The following is an 11,465-nucleotide window of genomic DNA, read 5'->3' on the forward strand; positions in this document are numbered from 1 at the left end:
CCTCGATACAGTATCTCAAGGAAGATTTGAGGAAGAAATAAATATGACAATGAAGTAATTTATACTCAGTAACACGCCTACTTAGCACTTTCTTGTTAATTCAAGTGTTCAAAACTAAACTTAGCTCTTATTCTCAAATAAAAATTAAAACTTAATCCTTTTCGTATCTGTAGCGTACCTGGCGTGTGACAGACATCTAAGGTGGGTTACCCCAACAGCCATTAACCTTTGTACCACCTTTATCTTCCCAATTAAGGCCCAATATTTGGATTTCCAGCAACCATTGTGAGACCTGGAGAAGAAACCACGAAGATGAGAGACCAGCATTACAAGGCTGGCAGATGGGAAAGCCAGCAACAGCCTGTTCTCCATGGCATTCTTCCATTCTTACCAGCCCTAATAATACTTCCCTTCCACTCTATAATACATGTGTGCCTTGTTAATTCTTTTTTAAAATTTTAAACTGCTGCTAATTGGCACACACTCAAATTTGAGACAACCCTAATTCTCAATTGGCTTGTAGAATTCCTATTTAATAACATTTTTTCCCCTCATTGTCATGGTTTCATGTTACTGCTCAAATACAGGTTTTTCTTAACCCTATGCCTGGATGGCTACAGTAATTTCTACCTGTTTTTTCTCCCTCTAGCTTCCCCTCTCTATATCATTTTGTATATTGCTACCAGATCTTTCTCATACACCCTTCAGATTCTGTGAGGTTCTGGGTCACATTTACAGTGGGCTTTCTTCACCTACCTCCAAATGCTTTCCTTCATACCTCAGTGGCTAGAGGTGTGCTCATTTCCAAACAAGTCCCTGAGAAAGGGTGTCAGAATTACCCCTGACAGCTTAGGTTAATCATGGGAGTGATGTGGCAGTTGGAGAGTTAACCACAAACACCTGCTTCAGTCTTCCATCTCAAACTGCTTGCTGTTCTTTTGTGTCATACTTTCCCTCGTTTTTGTGCTTTCACTTTTCATTATTTATTTATAAAATTAGCTTTCCCCCCTCACTTTCAGTCCAAATCCTGTTTCTTTAAGCCCAGAGCATCATATTTCTTTCTTAAAGGCTTCTCAAATGCCTTCTTTCCTCCCATCTGTCTTTTTTTAGTGGCGCAACTCTGTTTGACATATTGTATATACCTGTTCCTCAAATGTTTCTCATCTTAAGTAGTTTACAAGTTCCTAGAGGACATGAACAAGGAGTGAACTTAGGGACAAGTTCACCAATTAAGTACAGTACTGGCCCTTAGCCATTTGCAAAGTTCAAGGGTGTGCTGCTAAACATGACCACCTTCACTCTGGCAACAATTGCAAGTTCAGGGAATTTCCAAAACCATCTTCAGATTTGATAATTATAAAGACTCAAAGAATTCAATTAAACACTATTATATTTATGGTTAAATTTTATTGCAAGGAAAGAATACAGATTAATACCCACCAAACAGATACATGGGAGAATGTGAGAGCTCCAGAAACCTCCACTGTCCTCTCTCTGCTGAGTGGGAATACACAACCCCTCCTGTGTCAATGTGTGTGAAACGCACACGTTATTGTGAACCACCAAAACCCAAAGCCCAGCTGAACATTGGTGTCCAAGGAAGTTTTTTTTTTTTTTTCCTAAACTGGTGCTTCACTAGAGAGACATGGTTGATTGATTGATTGATTGCCCATGTAATTAAGTCTTCGGGTTGACTGAGATTATGTAACTCAAAACTCCCACTGTAAGCCTGGTGGTTGGTCTTTCTGGTGTGACCCAGCCACCACCCAATTACTGTCAGGTGTGGTTGGCTCCTCTCTAAAATTCATTGTGACCAGTTCTAACCCTAAAAAACAATACTGTTACTGGGTGTGATCTAGGATACTCCCCAAAAGACAAGGGCAAAGAAAGGCAAGTCTTCTCTTAGGGCAGTGTAAAATTCTTTAGTATGTACTCTGTGACAAGGTTTTTGGTAGCAGATACTAATTTGACTGTTAATAGGCCACTCAGCAAAATTCCACTGGTAATGAAATTGACATGTAGGTATCCCAGAATAATCATACTTCAAGAACAATTGACATTTAATGCCATCACATTGAAGATTTATTGTTCTACTCCCCTGTTACCATGCAAAAATACTTCCTTTCAGTCATCACGTAAAAGAGAACAAATTACATAGGATAATTGAGACACAAATGCCATTTTTCTTGATCTGGAGCAAATAAATGGTTTAAGAATAAACAACAAAGACATAATCTGAATAATCTTGCAAACACTTTACTTTCTGGTAAGAAGAAGCAAATTACTTCAATTAAATTTCAGCAATAATAATTATTGCCACAATTACGAAGGCATAGGTCTTTCCTATCTTTAATAATTCTAGATCATTTAATCCATCCTTTTCCTGTACTGTATTAGATCTTTTTTGGTTCTGATTTACAGTCATGAAAAGGATAAACCAACTCAGTGGCTATAGGACAGGAGAGCAAGTTTTAAAACGTGTCATTTTTGCAATGGAGTCATTTCTGGGGAGTCTCGAGGTTCCAAAGTCAGTATAATAGTGGAAAAAAAAATCTCTCTCATTCTTTCTTCCTGTGTGGTTGACATTACTATAGAAAACTCTCCAAGCTTCCTACAATGTACACCAACTAGGCTTATGTAACTAAAGTTCTAAAAATTTCTGTGTAATTTGTCTATTAAATTCTAAATACAAAGTAATTCTAATAACTAAAGTAGTGATTCTCAATCTAGAACAATGCTCCCCCCACTACCATTACTCAGACATATAGCAATGTTGAAATATTTTTGATTGTCAAGGTTGGAGATATCAAGTGGATAGAGGCCAGGATGCTGCTGAAAATCCTACAACGCATGGGAAAATTTTCACAAATGTAAATGTTGCTAAAACCCTGTCTTAGAGATAGAGAGAGAGAGGTAGAGAGAGAGGGTGGGGTGGGGTGGGGGGTGGGAAGAGCTTTAAGGGCTACATGGAAATGTCTGAGCATTTTGTCTTTATAAATACTAGTCTCTAGAGATGAATAAGGATGGTAGCGAGTTCCAAAGTGCTCTTGCATTCTTGAAGGACAACAGACTGTTCCGGTTTTTAAGAAAAAAATGTGTATTTACATTTTACATGATATACACTGACATTCAGTCTTTTTGATGACATTCAGTACTGAGGTTTTTTTTTTTTTTTTTTTTTTTTTTTTTTTTTTGGTACTGGGGATTGAACTTGGGTCCTTGTGCTTGCAAGACAGGCCACTGAACCGCTGAGCTAAATCCCCAGCCCCGGTACTGAGTTTTGACAAATGAAGTTATATATTTACCATCCAAAGTTCCTGTGTGCTCCTCCCTTGTCATTAACCCCTTCTTTACCTTGATCTTTTATCAAACACTGACCTACATTTTGTCCCTATAAGTTTACATTTTTAGGAACTGTTATATAAATGTAATCATGAAACATATTTAGCTTCTTTCACTTAGCATAATGCATTTGATAATAATTCAGAAGTTCATTGTTTTATTGCTATAGATATTTGTTTATCCATTGTTATCTGTTCATCTGTTTTACTATCAAAACTCAATAACCTTCATATGTCTTAAAAGATTTGCTCAATTCTACAAGTATTGAAAAGACTAGCTCATGTTCTGTATGTAGGGAATTTCTAAATACAATATAAGTCATATACACAAAAGAAGCAATTTAGTTATTTTATATTTTGTGTTAGAGAGTTGCCTTCACTTGCCTTAATATACATATGCTCAGGATTGTGCTGGATACAATCATGAAGATACGAAATACTCTCCAAATGTGTTATACGTACCAGCATGACAGGACCCCACAGGAAATTGATATTATCCTTAATGGGACTGGCTAAAAGTTACTCAGTGAAGGAACTCATTGAGATTATTTGTGGAAGTGTGGATAGTATTTTAACCAATGTCCAGACATCAGCTACACCACGAAGCCAGAGGGCAAGAAATAGAGATAGCAGAAGAGGATGGGTGGGAGCCTGGGGTCACGAGTACCCTATATCCAGTCATAGATTCTTCTTTTCTTCCTCTTGCCTTTCCATTTTTATTGGATTTCCTTTGTGTCCTTGTCCCAAATTCTTTCCATTGCAGTGCTATTGATTTTGCTTTGTTTTTTTTTTTTTTTTTTTTTTTGGTACCAGGGATCAAACTCAGGTCTTTGTGCTTGCAAGGCAGGCGGCGGAACAACTGAGCTAAATCCCCGGCTGCAGTGCTATTGAGATCTCCTCAATTTTTAAAGGTCTTTCTCCATTAATTGCTCACACTTACTCCAGCTAACTCTGATGTTTTCTCACCTTTCCTATTCATGGCACCAGTGGTCTGCACCTTGATTCTGGCCACTGATGGTCACTTGAGGTTGTTTTTATGTGTGGCCTCATTTCTATCCAACTTGTGGGTCTTTGTCTCATTTCCATAACCATATTGTAGTGACCAAGCAATAGTTTTTATACTGTGCAATTCTTGGTATAGAGGAAATTAGATATTTTTGAATGAATGGTAAATAGAGATTATATAAAAGAATTTACTTCTAAGTCTAAAGTATTACTTTAAAGTTAAATTAGAGGAAAGAAACCAGTCACAAAATTTCAAATATCATGGGTTCTACTCTTTCTTTTTTTGCGATATCTCAAATAATCAATTTCATAGAGATATAAAGCAGAATGCTAATTGCCACAGGCTGGGAGAAAGGGTTAATAAGGATTCAGTGTTTAATAAATATAAAGTTTCAGTTTGGGAAGATGAAAAATTCTAGAGATGGAAGGTGGGAATGGTGGCCGCTATAGTGTTGATCTGGACATGTCCCCATGTCAAGGCCCATATGTTAAAGACTTGATCCCTAGGGAGCTGGTGGAAATTTTAAGTGGTAGGGCCTACTAGGAGGTCCTAGATTATTAAGGGTGTCCTTGAAGGAGATGGGGACACCCCCACCCTGCCAATTCCCAGCCTTCATGAAGTGAGCACTTTACTTGTGTTCCACACCATGATGTGCTATCATTCCATAAGCCCCAAAGCAAAAGGGCCAAGTGACCAAATAAACCTTTCCTTCTTTTAAGATGATTTCCTCAGTGATTTGTGACAGTAACAGAAAACTGACTGACACAGTTGCAAACACTGTGAATATACTTAATGCCACTGAAATATATTCATGCACTTAAAATGATTAAAACAGTGAATTTTATATTATACACATTTACTATAGTTTTTAAAAAGTTGTATTGGAAACACACCATCTTTGTCCTCTAGCATAATATAGGAATACTGTTTGTACAGTAATTGTAATTTTTATGGGGCTAAAGAGGACAATATAATATAATCTTATAGTTATGGACAGTTATGTTACAGTTATCAATTTAATCCTCATATTCATTTCCACATTTCCTATCAAGTGTTTTTGAGTGACCTTTTTATTCTCTTAGTGACTTATTGATCAACTGAGTTCAGAATTTCTTTGGCTATTTTAGCAAATGTGGATAAGAGGGCTTCCAGGCTACAGCATCTGCAGTATACTGATGCATGGGATAGTGCAACTGCCTGGTCATTTTCTGAGTGGGTTGAGGAAGTGTGTGTTACTGTTCTCATTTTTTTTTTTTTTTGAGACAGGGTCTCACTATGCAGTTGAGACTGACCTGGAACTCACTATGTAGCCCAGGCTGGTCTTGATCTCACAGTGATCCTCCTGCCTCAGCCTCCCGAGTGCTGGGATTATAGGCTTGCAGCACCATGCCTGGCCAGTATTCACATTTTTAATGTGTGGCTCTTTTTAAATTCTGTGGAGCCTTTTTAGATAGATCTTGCTCTTGGTAGTCAAACATGGAACTCAGAAGTCATAAATGCATCTGCCTTACTAAATAAATTTCAGTTTAAATTTCTTTGCTTCCTTGATGGCAAACTAGTTTGTTTTGTTGGATAGTTTTATGGGACAGTTTTTGGTTAATTCTTTTTTTTTTTTTTTTTTTTGGTTTTTTGAGACAGGGTCTCACTATGTAGTTGAGACTAACCTGGAACTCACTCACTATGCAGCTCAGGCTGGTCTTGAACTTACAGCAATCCGCCTGCCTCAGCCTCCTGAGTGCTGGGATTACAGGCATGTGCCATCACGTCCAGCTGGTTAATTCTTAAAGAAAAAAAGTGTTGAAATTTGATTTTGTCCTCCATGCTGATTCTACATAATGGAAAATTGTCAGGCTGGACTAGTAAACAGAAAATAACTCCTTTTGTTGACAGAGGAGTGTGTTTTTAAAAAATACAACTAATTTTAGAACATTGTATGAAGGGATAAATGAGAGGAAAGATAGGGAAGGGCCTAGGCTCAGGGTCCCTTGTGATCACAGTGAGGTGCCGCATTGGAAAAGGTGATCATTCCCAGAGTGATGGAGCTTCCTGCCTGGGGAGTGACACAGATCAAGCACATCCAGTGCTTTCCTGTTTCCTGCTCCAGTTTATGTTTGTTTCCATGATAAAGGCTCATTAGTTCTTACTGAGCTGGAGAACTTCCTGAGGCTGGCTCATGGCATGACAGCAATGCCAGATGCATACATGATCTCAGTGTAGGCTCACGATAACTCTGTGAGGGAGACACTGCTGTCCCCGTATTTATAGGCTACTGACTCCTGGGCTACACTCAACGCAGACACTCAGCTGGAGGTGGGCAACAGAGCAGGGGCTTGAAGCCAGGCAGGTTAGTGCACTCAGAGGAGTAACCTCCACAGGTGGAGAGAGGAGTGCTTTGTGTTAAGGTGAGAGAATGACTTTTTGGGGGGCACTATTCTTGTAAAAACCCCAGAACTGAGAGAAAAAAATACAACTTCCAGCCACTGACAAATGGACAGTGTGAGAGAGCGAGAAGTAGGGAAGAGCAAAGAATGAGAAAGGTGAGAAAATGTGAGGCGGTATGAGATTTTTTCCCCCCACAAAAGTGATTTAATAAAATGTAAACAGTGCTGGCTTTGGCAGCACATATAATAAAATGTAAACAAAAAGCCTATGTCAAAATTAAAAAAACAGAAACAAAAACAAAACCGTAGGGACAACAGTCCCATGGCTGGAGAAGCCTCGTTTAGATAATTTATAAAAGCTTACTTCTTCAGCGTTTTGCACTTCGGCTGAAATGGCCTGCTTTACTTCTTGTATGCTTTACTTTTTCTAGCCTTTGGTTGGAGAGGCAGCCTCATTACCTTCATTTTTTACTAGCTGTCGGGATAGCTCAGGTTTGGTTGGGCCAAGCTGAGGTAATGACCCAGGCAGGGTAAATGGGAAAACTTCTCCTGAGAATAAGTCATCAATTTAATATCTTTCCCGAATGTTACATTCTTTCTAAAAATAATATAAAAATGTATGCAAGGTGGTTTCTGGATTGTTTTTATTCAAGGAAATTTAAGATGAGCATTGCGAGCTCATTCATCAATGTCCACAAAGTACTTAACAATGAAATGTGCTTTGTGAAGCAGATGTTAAAAAGTCAGGGCTGAATTTCTAAAATAACTCTTCTGAGGATCTATTTGAATTTTCTACACTCTTTATGATATATTGTCCTAATTCTCTTTCTTTCTTCATTGAGTTTATTGGTACATTCTAGGTATACAGTACAGTTACATTCATTATTGGGATCTTGTACCTTTACATGACAGGTCTTGGTTCTCATTTTTTCCCCTTGTCCCTGCCCTCCCTTCACCCCCTCCTCCCCTCCCCATTTACAAACACTTTATTTCCATTTTTTATTTTCTCCTATTTTTTCTTTTCCCTTATCACCTTTCCCCTACCCTTCCCACTTTCCCTACACCTTTAGCCCTTTACTTTCTATTTCACATTGTCAATTATATACTCCTAAGTGAAATAAAAAGTCACAGGTATAAATACCAAATAGTTTCTCTGGTGTGAATAAACTATAATAGTACATTAGACCCTAATGAGATATTGTCCTAATTCTTTTCCAGAACAGCTATGGGAACACTTCGTAAGTCAGAGCAAAAGGCACCAATTCTATGACAGGGTTTCTACTCTTTTCCTCTCCTCTCCCGCTTCTGCCGCTCCCCCTTTCTCATCAACCTGCACCACAGTATGAAGAGAAACCATCACAGTTGGCTCACAGAACTGTGCTATTATTTTCCTTGAGCCAACAAAGATCATTAACATTCATGTCGTGTCTACCTGAAGGTGCATCCCTATCATTATCCTTGGTTATGTACAAGCACAACATAAACATTGCACAGGGAAATACAATCTCTACTTCCTGGCCAAGACCAACTAATATTTTTGACCAAGGACAGCCACAGTTTCTCCACACTCCGGTCATGAGTACCAATGTCCACTCACACGTGCTATGAGTACTTGCCTATGAAGTCTTTCTGCTTTACTGTGTAGTTGCATTTATCTGGCTATGAGAAGCTTTGCATTTATTGCTGGTTCACTGGGACACTTGGAAATTTTACGCTGTAGTGTTTTAGGAACTTTGAAAGAGTTCAAAATAGGGTCTTAGTAGAATTCAGAAGAGAAATTTATAAAGGCAATTTAGTAGAATTCACCACTTTCCTTCAACTCTTTTTTTCCTCCCATAACAACGCATGAAAAGCATAGAGGAACAAGCAATCGTCTTCTCTCTTGCTACCCTTGCTACCTTCTCTTGTACCCTTCGGTACAGCGTACTCCATTGCTCCCACCATTTCTATCACTCTAGGGGTTAGTTTGCTAAGATGCCATAGAAAGCATAGCAACATGGCTTGAACAGCAGAGGTTTGTCTCCTCACAGCTCTGGAGGCTGGAAGCCTAAGGTTTAGGCGTTGGCTTGGCTGTATTTTTTTGAGGTTGTGCCCTTGCTTTGCAAATGGTCTTCTCCTCTTTGTGCTTTCACATGATCATCCCTGTCTACCAGGCTGGTCTTAAAGCTCCTCCTCTTCTAAGGACACCAGTCAGATTAGAGTTGAAAGAGAAAACTTTTATAAATAGCAAAAACCTACAAAATGTCATAATGTCTGCCATCCCTAACAGCAGTTTGCTTTGTTTAGTTCAGAATCAACAGACACTAGAGGCATTAACCATTGAGACATCTAGTCTCATCCTGAGATAACAGGGTACATCAAGAACCTCTAGCTCAGAAGTTTTGTAAATCACATGATTGTAAAGATGAAAAAAAACATTGTTAACTTTGTTTTCCATATCAGGAACGCCCCTTCCCCTGGGCTAAAATAGATAGCCAAACAAATCTCAAAGGTAAACTCCCACAACAAGGAAGTGTTACATCTGGGCTGATATTCAACTGTCTTACAACCATGATTTGTATATCAGTAATGTGGATTGTGAGAATGAAATGTAACCACCTGAATGAGATCAAGGATGTAAAACCTATAAGGAGTTGTAACCCAGTACTTGGTTGATTGGGGCGCTGCTATTGAGTGTGATTGACGGAATAAACTTGTTATTTTACTTCCATTCTTCTGCCTCTCTGTGTGTCACTTACCAATTCCTTCAATAACAGAACCACCACAATGATCTCATTTTCACTTAATTACCCCTTTACAAAGTCTTATCTCTAAATAGGTGCATTCTGAGGTACTGGGGTTAGAACTTCAACATATGAATTTTTGGGGAACCACAGTTCAGTTCTTACCATCTTAAATACTTGACAGCCCATCTTCGATGCTGACACTGTTTGGAATTTATATGAAAAGTTCATTGTGTCAGCATATTTCCACCATGCATATGATTTTAATTCCAAGATTTCTTTTTTTAAAAAATTAATTTTATTGCTACATTTTGGGTATACAACATAATGACATTCATCATGGAGATTTGTACCTTTACATAATATATCTTAATTCTTATTTTTCTCCATTGCTCTGCCCTCCCTTCAACCCCTCCAACCCTCCCTATTTACAGTCTTTGTTTCCATTTTTCATTTTTCTCCTGTTAATTCCATTCCCTTCTTTCTTTTCCCCTACCCCTCCCACGTCCCCTCTTATCTAAAGCCCAGGCACTACTTGTGGTAAACATGCTGAATTTTTATGCCAAAACTTATTGTATTTTGTGTTATGTACACTTTTTCATTCAGTTCTTAAAGGGTTTGTAGCACAAAAAAAAAAAAGAGAGAGAGAGTTGAAATCTAATGGATGATTGCTATGGATTAAAATGAATTATTCCCTTGGAGAGACTGTGGCATTTATTCACCATTGTTAAGTATTAAGGGGGAGAACTCAATCTGACTCTGGTTAGAGGCAGGACCTTTGGGAAGTGATTTGGGTTAGATTAGGCCATCAGGGTGCAACTTCTATGATTGCACAATGTTGGCTTTGTAAGAAGAGAGAGAAATCAGGGGCTATACACACTCGCATGGTCCCCTCTCTCCTCTTTGCTCGTGCTCCCTGCATGGTGCCAGCAAATGTGATGCAGTGTAGCCAAGGCCTCCCTGCAAGAGCCAGTGCCATGCCTTTTGGACTTCCAGTCTTTACAACTCTTGAGCTAAATAGACCTCTTTTCTTTTCTTTTTCTCATTGAGTTTATTGGTACATTTTAGGTATACAGTATAGTTACATTCATCATTGGGAAAGAGGTTTTTTTTTTTTTTTTGTACTGGGGATCAAACTAAACCTCTTTTCTTTGTAACTTCCCAGCCTAAAGCATTTTGTTATAGTAACAAACATGGACTAATATATTGATACAAAGGGTTTTCATGTTTGGCTCACAGTGCCTTTTCTACAAATACAAAATAAACACTCCAATGTTTGTCTGTGTCCAACATACATATATACAGCATTGTATAGCTCTTCCAGGGCACCGTGCTCTATTTTCAGTGCTTCACAAATACAGTGGACCTTCGGGTTACAACTGGCCTGACATACAAACAACTTGGGTTAGTAAGGTTAACAAAAGATTCATCTGCCTCTTGTTATCTATGGTATGTACCCAGGTAAACATCCAGATCTCAGCTGTGTTGACTTACCACCACCCTGAGTTACAACTGGCCCACTGGGAACCAATCAAGTTTATAAGTCAAGGGTCCACTGTATAAGTTCATTTACTTCTTACAGGTACACTGTGAAGGAAGTAAGTTTTACAGCGTAAGAAACTAAAGAATATAAAGGTTATATAATTTAGATCAAAGAGTTAGAAAATTGTGCCTGGTGTGGTGGCACACACCTATAATTCCAGCACTTGGGAGGCTGAGACAGTCCAGCCTGTATTACACAATGAGATTGTCTCAGAGAACAAACAAATAAGAGTTAACAAATGGCGGAGGCAGGATTTATATCCAGATAGTCTGGCTTAAGAGCGCTAACCTACCCTGCACAGACTCTCTTTCCTCATCTTATTCATGAGGATTCCAGGTCATATTTGTGACCAATGGTCTTTTCAGTTGTTGACATAACTTAAACCTTTACCCCAAACTTACACTGAGAAACAATTTGAAATCTAAAAAAAAGCCTTTGCAGAGTATGCATGCCACTTTTGTTGTCAGGGTT

The sequence above is a fragment of the Fukomys damarensis genome, unplaced genomic scaffold (assembly GCF_012274545.1).
Source record: "Fukomys damarensis isolate Sample0158 unplaced genomic scaffold, DMR_v1.0_HiC HiC_scaffold_30, whole genome shotgun sequence".
Taxonomy (NCBI): Eukaryota; Metazoa; Chordata; class Mammalia; order Rodentia; family Bathyergidae; genus Fukomys; species Fukomys damarensis.